Here is a 12,971-nt window from a genome sequence, read left to right on the forward strand (position 1 = left end):
AGGTCATTAAGTACCTGTTCATTGTAAGGAAAGAAAAAGAAGAAGAAAAATAGAATGTCACATTTAGCATTCTTGGTGTACTCCCAATAATATGTGTACTTCCAGTAGTATGTGCTGTCCTAGAAATACACATTTGTATGAATGGTGCACTGAAGAGAAACGTAAGAAACTAAAAAATGGCAATTCTTTATCCCCATCTCAAAATATAATAGGGCTTCGGGGTCAACAGCCCTATTTTATACACTGTGCAGAGTGTACAGGACTCCGTACAGCAATGGTTTAGTTTTAGCTGGTCTGAGCTGCAGTACACATAGCGATGTAGCATGAGTTTAATAGTTGCGCATATGTATACAATCAATAAGCGTTTAAAAATGCACTTCTGCAAGTGGTTGCGCGTCAAGTTGATACCTAGGTTGTGCGTGATTATCGAGCAATGCGCTGGGATATTGACCTTAGTGCTCTCTGGGGTATTGGGCGTTGTGTTGGGCAAACCTGTGACTTCATGCCGTGGGTCATATGCAGAGTAGCGGGAATACCCACGATTCAAAACAGTTGCGGTGGAGTATGTAATATAGTGACATATCGTGTTATAGAGCGCAGTTAGGAATTAATACATGGCTGCGTACCTTTAAGTCCAAAACTACGGACTTCAACGGGGTTCCAGGGGCATAATAACCTGCTGAAAAGAAGTAAGCATTTAAAATGAAGAAGTTGGAAGAATACGATACGTGTCTTGTTGATCGGTTGTCTCCTCCCGCAGTACCTGCTTCCGTCTTGCAGAGCGACTTGTGCTCGCTCTTCCTACGGTGCTCCGGGTGAGGCGAGGCAAAGGGTTTCAGCGTGTTATGGCAGTTGGTGGAATGGCCATGGAAAAAAGACTGTGCTGTATGTGTACAGCGTAAAAACGTAATTCCTAACTGTTAGACCTGTCAGCCCTTTGGGTGGTCCCTCCTCATCATTATTTATTTTGTCCCACTTTTGCCTCAAACCCTGTTTGAATTTTTCCTTTTTGGGAACCACCAGACTTTTTAGTGTTGCTGCAGATTCAGGGAGCCATTTTACCTACCCCTGAAACTTCTGTCTGAGGGCCTGGAGCACAAAATGGTGGCCACCTGTGACATCACCAGCATCCACTGGAACCTGCTAGCACCTTCCAGAACATTCCAGAACCCTGTGACAGTTGGAGGCGGTTTAGAATGTTGGGAAGCTAAGACAGAGGGTTGGCAGTTGGAGCTGGCAGTTGGCACCTGACTGGTGAAGAGAGAGCAGCACAACAGTGAAGGAGGAAGGAGTGAAGCAGCAGGGGTGGAAACTTGTGCCTGGAGTGGGGTCCATAAACCCACCCTTGATACTAGTCCCTACTGATGGATCCCAGCCTGTAGCCCTGTGTGGGAAGAAGCCAGAAAAACTCATCCTAAGGACCTGGACAGCAGGAACAGGCCTTAGAAGCAGAAAGCAGCAAGATCCTGACCTGGAAACTGGTTTCTCTGGAGTCCGGCGTCGAGTAGCCTAAGACCTGGAGCCCGAGGTGGAGAAGCGGCGCTGACTGAAGAAGCAGACGTCGTACCCGGAGCCGCCTGAGGTCGTGAGAGGGCGCCGACGGAGGTCGTGAGGAATACCAAAGGTCGAGGAGGAAGTTAACCGAGGTCGAGTGAGCGGCGTCATCGGAGGAGTGAAGTCCACCCTCCGGAGTCGTCGGAGACCGAGGTGAAGTGTACCGGAGGTCGGGAGTGAGGATCGCACTCCGGAGTCGCCCGGAACCTGAGAGGAGGAGCACCGGAGGTCGGGGGTGAGGATCGCACCCCGGAGTCGCCGGAAGTCGACATCGAGGCCAGGCCGGCCGACGTCATCGAAGCCGAGAGCGCCATCGGACCGGAGCCGCCCGAAGTCGACATCGAGTAGAGACTGCCCGACGCCGTCGAATCGGAGGTCGAGATCGAACTGAGGCCGCCGACATCGGACCGGACCCGCCTACCGGCGTCGTCTAGAACTGACATTGTGCCGAGGCCGCCGAGACCGCACCGGAACCGCCTCACGGCATCGACACGACTCCAGCGGCGTCGGAGCATCAGAAAAAGGGCAGTAAGTGGAGTAGAGGGCGCCTAAGGCCCTGTGGAGACCTGAGAGACTGCTCTAAGGGGCTAGGGAGGTGCTGGAACCAACCTGACTGTGCCAGGGGTGAATTGGGACTAACCTAGAGAGGTTGTGTGGAGAGAGAAAGCCAGGGCACTGGTATTCCCCCCTTGATCTACCTCAGTTTAGGCCTCAGCCTTGTCCCAGCCAGGGAGTAGAACCCCTCAAGCCTTCCACAACCCTACAAGCTGTGCCTGGGCCAAATCAGCCCTTAGGAATTGAAAAGTGATCTGATTACATGAGTGTTGCTGTATACTCTTAATTATTTATTGGGGGGCCCTGTATTTATTGTGGTTAACCTATTTATTGCTTCACTATATTTATTGGTCCACAGGACTTGTTGGTGTACAATATTTATTGGTGACAGTATTTATTGCCTCAGAATATTTAATTGCCTGTATAACCTGCACTGTTATTTATGTCCTTTATATTTATGATCACCCCTATTTATTGAATCTCCAGACAGTATTTATTTGATCTGCACTATTTAAAATTTGTATATTGTGATTGACTTATTTATTTTCTCCAATCAGCAACTAAGAGAAAAAGCAGATAAAGAAAGTTATTTTCATAATTTTTACGGTGTAGAGTCGTTTTTGGAACGGATGCACGCATGGTTATTGTTTGGGTATGTTGTATGCTTAGCACGGAGCCTGATTCCTGACCACTCGAGCCAAGCTACCACAGTGTGTCCGGAAGACCACCACCACCCCTTCTAGTGTGGGAGTGGGTTTTCCAACATAAATTGGTGTTCAGTGGTGGGATAGAGCTGTGCCTACGCATACTCAACAATAACTGTGGGTAGTCCATAGGCCTACACCGGGAGTTTTCTCAAGAGCGGCCTTCCTAATTGTGGGTTTTTGTTTTTTCCAAATTTACTCTGGTGGTGGGAGGAGGTATTATTAAAGGTACCCCCCTGCATAGTTACTGCACAAAACCTGTCCTCTAACCTGAGTGGGCGAGATGGAGTTTGTACTAGAAAATCTAGAAACGTACACTGTGGCCCAACTCAGGGAGTTTTGCCAGCGGGAGGGGGTGTACTGTCCCCCAGGAGCAAAGAAGGGTGCACTCCAAACCAGCTTAAGGGCTTGGGGGGAGGCACGCCGAGAAAGCAAGGCTGAGGAGGAAGACAGGGATGGAGAGCCTGACCCCGAGGGGGCTGAGATGTACCAACCTGAGGTGGGGAACCTGTCAGCAGGGCCCAGAACCATTTCTAGGAAGGGCAGCAGTGCCTCTAGCGGTGGCTTGTCTGAAGTGGAGCTAACAGACCGGAGGGAGAAAAGACAGCTCACATGGGACTTAGCAAGGCTGGAGAAGGAGAAGGAGGAGCAGAGGATGGCCCATGAATTACGACTGAAAGAAATAGATCTTCAGATCTTGAGAATCGGGGCACAACCTGTTCCTAATGGTGGCAGCCAAACCCAAGAGATCACCAGGGAACCTAAACCATACCTGCCAAAGGACATAGTAGCTAGCTATGGAGTGGGCGACGATATCGCCAAGTGGCTAGCGGCCTATGAGGTCTCGTTGAGGGCCCATGGGGTTCCAGAGAAGTACTGGGGAGGGGGATTGTACAAGTACATGCCTCCAGCTGGTAGGGATGCTTTATTGGCCCTCGAAGAGGATGAGCAGACCCACTACCCCACCATGAAACTGGCGCTCATCAGAAAGTTTGGACTAACACCTGAAAAGTACAGACAGAAGTTCAGGGGTAGTCACAAACTGGGCACGCAGAATTGGGTGGACTTCCTGGACTATGCAAAGAAGGCAATGGAAGGTTGGATTCAGGGCAGTGAAGTGAGGAACTACGAGGGGCTGTTTGACCTGGTACTGAAGGAACACCTGCTCGAGAAATGTTTCCCTGAACTGCGGCAACACCTGGTGGATAGCAAGCTGACCAATCCCCGGAAGCTTACTGAGGAGGCGGACATTTGGGCTAGTACCCGGGTGTCCACAAGGGGGACTGGAGGGGATACTCAAAAGGCCGGACAGGGCGCCCCCCAGAAGAAAGAGGGAGGGGAAAAGAAAAAGGAGTTCTCCAAAGGCCCCCAAAATAACTTCCAAGGGAAGGGAACAGGATTCACCCCTAAGGCTAACCCACCCAGAAACCCTAATCCTGGCCAGAGTCAGCAGCCAAGGGTTGTCCATTGCTATGAGTGCGGTGGCGTTGGACACTATAAAGGAGATCCGAAGTGCTTGAAACGACCACCCCCTCCCACTGGAGGAAAGACCCCCGGAGTAGCTAGTGTAGTGCTCGGGGAGGAGATGCCCTTAACTAAGGGAAGGGAGTGGGCGGGTGTCACTTTAGTGTCCCTGGGAGAACGGGAGATGGTTCCTAAGATCCAGGTGCCCGCAAATACCGCAAAGTATGGGCAATGGGTCACCATCAACGGCCAAAGAGGGGAGGCTCTGAGAGACACAGGAGCCAGTATGACTATGGTGCGTAGCCAACTGGTGTCTCCAGAGCAGGTAATTCCCGATGTACTCCACCCAGCCGCGATGGCTGACGGCAGAACAGGCCACTATCCAGTGGCCGAGGTTCCCTTTGAATGGGGGGGGTTGCAGGCTCACTTCGAGTTGCCGTAAGCCCTGCCGTGCCAGTCGATTGTCTGCTGGGGAATGACATGGAGCACAACGCTTGGAAGGAGGTGGAATACCGGACTCACACCGAGATGCTGGGTACACCTGACTGGGCCTGTGTTAGCACAAGGTCCACGACTACCCGAAGAGGGAGTTCATTTCGGCTGGAGCCTGGAACAAAGGCCCAGCCAGCTGCCAGTCAAGGGAAGAACCGAGGACAGGAGGAGCCTGCCTCGGCGTCCCCACCCCGTAGGACGGATAGGCCACCGGAGGTGGTGGACCAGGAGTCTGCGGTGGGGGACGTTACCAAACTGGAGGACCTACCCATCCCGGCCGAGTGGCACGTGGAGGGAGGCCCGTCCAGGGAGGAATTCTGCCAGGGCCAGAGGGAGTGCCCTACCCTTGAGGGGCTGAGGCGACAGGCCGAAGCCCAGGCAGCAGGGAACGTTGAAGGGAACTACAGTGTTTACTGGGAGGATGGCCTCCTCTACAGTGAACCCAAGGCACCCCTACATGGATCGTCACGAGCCTTGGTAGTCCCTCAACGTTATCGAGCCTTCCTTCTGGAGTTGGCTCACGAGATACCATTGGCAGGACACCTGGGGCAAGACAAGACCTTCGCCCGTCTTGTCCCACACTTTTATTGGCCTCAGATGAAAGTGTCGTCCGATACCTACTGCCGGACATGTGTGTCTTGCCAAGCCAGTGGGAAAACAGGGGTGAAGCTGAAAGCTCCCCTGGAACCACTTCCTGTCGTTAGCACCCCCTTTGAAAGGGTGGGCATCGACATTGTGGGTCCATTAGATCCGCCAACTACAGCTGGTCACCGGTTTATCCTGGTTCTGGTGGATCATGCCACACGGTACCCAGAGGCAATACCTCTGAGGACCATAACAGCACCTGTTGTGGCTAGGGCCCTGATGGGAATCTTTACCCGAGTGGGTTTTCCCAAGGAAGTTGTGTCCGACAGGGGGACCAACTTCATGTCAGCGTATATGCGGGCCATGTGGAAGGAGTGTGGAGTGACATACCGGTTCACCACTCCTTACCACCCCCAGACCAATGGTCTGGTGGAGAGGTTTAACAAAACCTTGAAGGGCATGATCAGAAGTCTGCCTGAAAGCCTGCGGAGGAAATGGGACGTCCTCCTACCCTGTTTACTTTTTTCCTACAGGGAAGTGCCACAGAAGGGAGTGGGCTTCAGCCCCTTCGAGCTTCTGTATGGGCACCCTGTACGTGGACCTCTTAACCTGGTGAGAGACGGATGGGAAAGAACTCCCAGAAAGCTCCCCCAGGATGTGGTGAGCTACATGCTGGCCTTCCGGAGCCAAATGGCTAAGTTGTGGAAGCAAGCTTCTGACAACTTGGAAGCCAGCCAAGCAGTGATGAAGGCGTGGTATGACCACAATGCTCACCCGGTGGAGTTGGAGCCTGGCCAGAAGGTGTGGGTGATCGAACCAGGAGAGCTTAGTGCCCTCCAGGATCGCTGGTCAGGACCCTTTGAGGTGTTGGAGAAGAAGGGTAAGGCTACCTACTTGGTGGACCTGAAGACCCCTCGTCAGCCCCTGCGGGTGCTGCATGCCAACCGCCTCAAACCCCACCACGAGAGGCCCGAAGTCATCTTGATGATGGTGACTGACGGAGGAGAGGACGTGGAAAGCGAGCCTCTCCCTGATCTGTTTGCGTCTCAAGAGAAGGATGGGTCGGTGGAGGGAGTGATTCTCTCCCCATCTCTAACTCCTGAACAGCAGGAGGACTGTCGCCAGGTCCTGGGGCAGTACTCCTCGTTGTTCTCCCTTGTCCCGGGTAGGACTCACCTGTGCGTCCATGACGTGGACACAGGAGACAGCCCACCTGTGAAGTCCAAGATCTACCGGATGTCAGACAAGGTGAAGGCCAGCATTCATAGTGAAGTCACTAAGATGCTGGAGCTAGGAGTGATCGAACCTTCTAGCAGCCCCTGGTCCAGTCCGGTGGTGTTAGTACCAAAAGCTGCACCACCGGGTGCCCAACCAGAACTGAGGTTCTGTGTGGACTATCGGGGACTGAATTCAGTGACCAAAACTGATGCTCATCCGATCCCTAGGGCGGATGAATTGATTGACCGGCTGGGAGCTGCCCAATATCTAAGTACCTTTGACCTTACTTCAGGGTACTGGCAGATCTCTTTGACTGATGGAGCAAGGGAAAGGTCAGCCTTCTCCACGCCCAATGGCCACTACCAGTTCTGTGTGATGCCCTTTGGGCTCAAGAACGCACCTGCCACGTTTCAGCGCCTGGTAAACCAGATCCTCACCGGAATGGAGAGTTTCTCTGCTGCTTATCTGGATGACATAGCCGTCTTCAGTAACAGCTGGGAGGATCACTTGCGTCACCTGCAAGCTGTTCTCCAGGCCCTGAGACAAGCTGGATTGACGATCAAGGCCAGCAAGTGCCAGATCGGGCAGGGGTCGGTAGTGTACCTTGGACACTTGGTGGGTAGGGGAGCGGTGCAGCCCCTCCAGGCGAAGATCGAGGCCATCATGGCCTGGGAACCCCCCAAGACACAGACTGAGGTCCGAGCATTTTTGGGCCTCACGGGATATTACCGCCGCTTCGTGAAGGGGTACGGTACCATCGTAACCCCCCTCACGGAGCTCACGTCCAAGAAACAACCTCGACGGGTAGTCTGGACGGAGGCTTGTCAGCAAGCCTTTGAGAGATTGAAGAAAGCCATGTGCGAGGCCCCGGTCTTAAGGGCCCCAGACTTTTCCAAGGAGTTCATTGTCCAGACAGATGCATCAGAACATGGCATTGGGGCAGTGTTATCGCAGCTCAACGAAGAGGGTCTGGATCAACCCGTGGTCTTCCTATCCCGGAGACTACTTCCCAGGGAACAGAAGTGGAGTGCAATAGAGCGTGAAGCCTTTGCAGTGGTATGGGCTCTGAAGAAGTTGCGGCCATACCTGTTTGGCTCGCACTTCCTAGTTCAGACCGACCACAGACCCCTTCGTTGGCTGATGCAAATGAAGGGGGAGAATCCCAAGTTGTTGAGGTGGTCTATTTCCCTACAGGGAATGGACTTTCAGGTGGAACATCGGCCAGGAGTGGACCACGCCAATGCAGACGGTCTCTCAAGGTATTTCCGCCTTAGTGATGAGAACTCCCAAGGGGTTGGGTAGCTCTCCCCACTTTCAGCTGGGGGGGACGCGTGTTAGACCTGTCAGCCCTTTGGGTGGTCCCTCCTCATCATTATTTATTTTGTCCCACTTTTGCCTCAAACCCTGTTTGAATTTTTCCTTTTTGGGAACCACCAGACTTTTTAGTGTTGCTGCAGATTCAGGGAGCCATTTTACCTACCCCTGAAACTTCTGTCTGAGGGCCTGGAGCACAAAATGGTGGCCACCTGTGACATCACCAGCATCCACTGGAACCTGCTAGCACCTTCCAGAACATTCCAGAACCCTGTGACAGTTGGAGGCGGTTTAGAATGTTGGGAAGCTAAGACAGAGGGTTGGCAGTTGGAGCTGGCAGTTGGCACCTGACTGGTGAAGAGAGAGCAGCACAACAGTGAAGGAGGAAGGAGTGAAGCAGCAGGGGTGGAAACTTGTGCCTGGAGTGGGGTCCATAAACCCACCCTTGATACTAGTCCCTACTGATGGATCCCAGCCTGTAGCCCTGTGTGGGAAGAAGCCAGAAAAACTCATCCTAAGGACCTGGACAGCAGGAACAGGCCTTAGAAGCAGAAAGCAGCAAGATCCTGACCTGGAAACTGGTTTCCCTGGAGTCCGGCGTCGAGTAGCCTAAGACCTGGAGCCTGAGGTGGAGAAGCGGCGCTGACTGAAGAAGCAGACGTCGTACCCGGAGCCGCCTGAGGTCGTGAGAGGGCGCCGACGGAGGTCGTGAGGAATACCAAAGGTCGAGGAGGAAGTTAACCGAGGTCGAGTGAGCGGCGTCATCGGAGGAGTGAAGTCCACCCTCCGGAGTCGTCGGAGACCGAGGTGAAGTGTACCGGAGGTCGGGAGTGAGGATCGCACTCCGGAGTCGCCCGGAACCTGAGAGGAGGAGCACCGGAGGTCGGGGGTGAGGATCGCACCCCGGAGTCGCCGGAAGTCGACATCGAGGCCAGGCCGGCCGACGTCATCGAAGCCGAGAGCGCCATCGGACCGGAGCCGCCCGAAGTCGACATCGAGTAGAGACTGCCCGACGCCGTCGAATCGGAGGTCGAGATCGAACCGAGGCCGCCGACATCGGACCGGACCCGCCTACCGGCGTCGTCTAGAACTGACATTGTGCCGAGGCCGCCGAGACCGCACCGGAACCGCCTCACGGCATCGACACGACTCCAGCGGCGTCGGAGCATCAGAAAAAGGGCAGTAAGTGGAGTAGAGGGCGCCTAAGGCCCTGTGGAGACCTGAGAGACTGCTCTAAGGGGCTAGGGAGGTGCTGGAACCAACCTGACTGTGCCAGGGGTGAATTGGGACTAACCTAGAGAGGTTGTGTGGAGAGAGAAAGCCAGGGCACTGGTATTCCCCCCTTGATCTACCTCAGTTTAGGCCTCAGCCTTGTCCCAGCCAGGGAGTAGAACCCCTCAAGCCTTCCACAACCCTACAAGCTGTGCCTGGGCCAAATCAGCCCTTAGGAATTGAAAAGTGATCTGATTATATGAGTGTTGCTGTATACTCTTAATTATTTATTGGGGGGCCCTGTATTTATTGTGGTTAACCTATTTATTGCTTCACTATATTTATTGGTCCACAGGACTTGTTGGTGTACAATATTTATTGGTGACAGTATTTATTGCCTCAGAATATTTAATTGCCTGTATAACCTGCACTGTTATTTATGTCCTTTATATTTATGATCACCCCTATTTATTGAATCTCCAGACAGTATTTATTTGATCTGCACTATTTAAAATTTGTATATTGTGATTGACTTATGTATTTTCTCCAATCAGCAACTAAGAGAAAAAGCAGATAAAGAAAGTTATTTTCATAATTTTTACGGTGTAGAGTCGTTTTTGGAACGGATGCACGCATGGTTATTGTTTGGGTATGTTGTATGCTTAGCACGGAGCCTGATTCCTGACCACTCGAGCCAAGCTACCACAGTGTGTCCGGAAGACCACCACCACCCCTTCTAGTGTGGGAGTGGGTTTTCCAACACTAACTATTTTGGGAATGGTGAAACAATTAATCGGACATATCTCAAAAAACATTTTGAGAGGCCAATTAACGTGTAAAGGTGTTTTTGGCAGTAGGTCAAATGACCATGGTAAAAAGACTCTGCTGTATATGTACCGCGATAACTAGGCAATATTTAGGTACATATTATGGAAAATTGGGATAATTTATAGGACGTCCTCGGAATTATAAAGTTGGGGGGAGGGGGGGAAAGGGTTTTCTTTTCAGCATGTTGGCTCTTGACTGGGAGTGTCTTATGGGTAGGTGATCTAGTGTATACAGTCAATTCATATTCATAGGTGTTCGCCTATAGTTTTCATTAGTTTTTCAGACTGACATGTTCGATGGTACTCTTTATGCCCCTATATCGATGGTAGGTTCTGTGTGGAGGTTTTATTTGTGGTTCTGCATTCACATTATTCCTTTTGGCCCAGACTGAGCCATGGGATGTTATCATTGAGGCCCCTGGTATTTGTCTTGAGGCGATGAACCCATCTCTGCTCTTTTTCAAAGAGCATTCGTTCTGCATTCTCGATTTTAATCAGTAGGGTTTCTAGAATCACCTATTTGAGATCATCAACAGTGTGTCGTAACTCAATGTAGTGGTTACTCATCTTGGTTGTGGCCCTCTTGCATTTGACGTTGCTTCTGTGTTCGCAGATTCGTTGTTTCGCTTTGCGGCACGTCATCCCCACCCCCCTCCCCCCATCTTTAGGATTCCGGGGACACTTTTGGGACACGTCCTATAAATTATCCCAATTTTCCATAATATGTACCTAAACTGTGCCTTGTTTTCGCGGTACATATACAGCAGAGTCTTTTTACCATGGCCATTTTACCTACTGCCAAAAACACCTTTACACGTTAATTGACCTCTTAAAATTCCCAAATAGTTTTTTGAGATATGTCCGATAAATTGTTTCACCATTCTCAAAATAGTTAGGAATTAAGTTTTTACGCTGTACACATACAGCACAGTCTTTTTTCCATGGCCATTCCACCAACTGCCATAACACGCTGAAATCCTTTGCCTCGCCTCACCCGGGGCGCTGTAGGAAGAGCGAGCACAAGTCGCTCTGCACGACGGAAGCACGTACTGCGGGAGGAGACGACCGATCAACAAAACAAGTATCGTATTCTTCCAACTTCTTCATTTTAAATGCTTACTTCTTTTCAGCAGGTTATTATGCCCGCCGGAAGCCCGTTGAAGTCCGTAGTTTTGGACTTAAAGGTACGCAGCCATGTATTAATGCCTCACTGCGCTCTATAACGCGACAAGTCACTATCTTACATACTCCACCGCAACTGTATTGAATCATGGGGATTCCCGCTACTCTGCATATGTCCCACAGCATGAAGTTACGGGTTTGCCCAACACAACGCCCAATACCCCAAAGAGCACTAAGATCAATATCCCAGCGCGTTGCTCGATCATCACGCACAACCTAGGTTTCAACTTGACGCGCAACCACTTGCAGAAGTGCGTTTTTAAACGCTTATTGATTGTATACATATGCGAAACTATTAAACTCATGCTACATTGCTATGTGTACTGCAGCTCAAATTAGCTAAAACTAAACCATTGCTGTGCGGAGTCCTGTACACTCTGCACAGTGTATAAAATAGGGTTGTTGATCCCGAAGCCCTATTATATTTTGAGATGGGATAAAGAATTGCCATTTTTTAGTTTCTTACGTTTCTCTTCAGTGCACCATTAATACAAATGTGTATTTCTAGGACAGCACATACTACTGGAAGTACACATATTATTGGGAGTACACCAAGAATGCTAAATGTGACATTCTATTTTTCTTCTTTTTCTTTCCTTACAATGAACAGGTACTTAATGACCTTCTTTGAAATAAGTGAACTAGAGTGTGGTTCACCGGGTCTGTCGTCATTACACACAGCCACCGCTATTTTTCTGAGGTCCTGAAGAAAGCCCCACCAACCCGACAGGGCGATTCCAAAGGGCTGAAACATGTCAACCTATTTTTGGACACCTTTAGTGCGTTAGACTAATAACTCGTCTTTCCACACACAACACTGTTTTTATTCACCTCGATTCCAGACTTATTAAAAGTACAGTCCAGGAAATACGAGGATCTTATTTTTCCACATTTTAATTCACTTCACCAGAGCACTTGACACTCACTTCTCTCTGATCACTTCTGCAATAACCAGTGGTTCTCCTCCTGGTGGAGGAAAGCATACGAAAAAGAAGCTCAATGAGGATGCTGTCACGTTTTTAACTTGGCGGAGAACCAAGATATGCCGCCACACGGCTTGTGTACGTGAATGAGTTTTTTTTAAAATAAGACAACCAACACGTTGCAAACCCTGGCTACTCAGGTCAAGTGATCCATTCCCTCTTGATATTTCGTCTTCGACCTAATGTACTCACCATCACTAGCACTTACACTCACTGACAAGAGAACAGCAGGAAAAATACTCAATCCTCTGCAATATTTTTAGAGGCCTTCCTTGTCTACCGTTTTTAATTTTACCACTCAGACCCTTGAATAAAGCTCTGTTTCTCGGTACTGAGGGGGTAATTTTAATTCACTCACTTAGTTTTCCCACCGGCATTCACAACTGCGGCTTCATTCCTGAAAAGATCTCCGACAAAGAGCCCTCTCGCGGGTCTGTGGGGGACATCAGTGCCACCCCCACGAGGAGCATATGCCCGATGATGAAGCATGACACCCGCATGGGTGTGTGAGGGCACTCTTTCCAAAAGGATGAATTCTTCCACCTTCATCAAAATCCAACCTTTACTGTGAGTGCTTTTCACTCTCAAGCCTCTTTAAGCTACCAAATAGGTCCGCTTCTTCTCCTATTTAGGAACAGTTACCCCTTAGTGATTACTACGTTAACCTTGGGAGCACGGGTACTGGACCTATCCTTTCTTAGAGTTCCCTGTCCCCCCTCTTCAGTATTTTGAAATTACATCAACCGCCACATCTGGGGGTCTCTTTTCCCGGCATCTCCCCTCCTCATTAGCATATACCATCTCCAGATTATGATAGCACATATTTTTCTACCTCTTTTCTAGACAGATGTTAATGACAGTCATAGTCTACCCCCATTTCA

General features: G+C 50.6%; 1 protein-coding gene across 1 annotated transcript in view; it reads left to right on the forward strand.

Moving 5' to 3' along the window:
- REN (renin) overlaps positions 1 to 12,971 on the forward strand; it is a 207,979-nt gene that overhangs the window by 83,750 nt on the left and 111,258 nt on the right. The gene's annotated exons all lie outside the window — the stretch shown is intronic.

This window comes from Triturus cristatus, chromosome 1_1 (assembly GCF_964204655.1).
Source record: "Triturus cristatus chromosome 1_1, aTriCri1.1, whole genome shotgun sequence".
Taxonomy (NCBI): domain Eukaryota; kingdom Metazoa; phylum Chordata; class Amphibia; order Caudata; family Salamandridae; genus Triturus; species Triturus cristatus.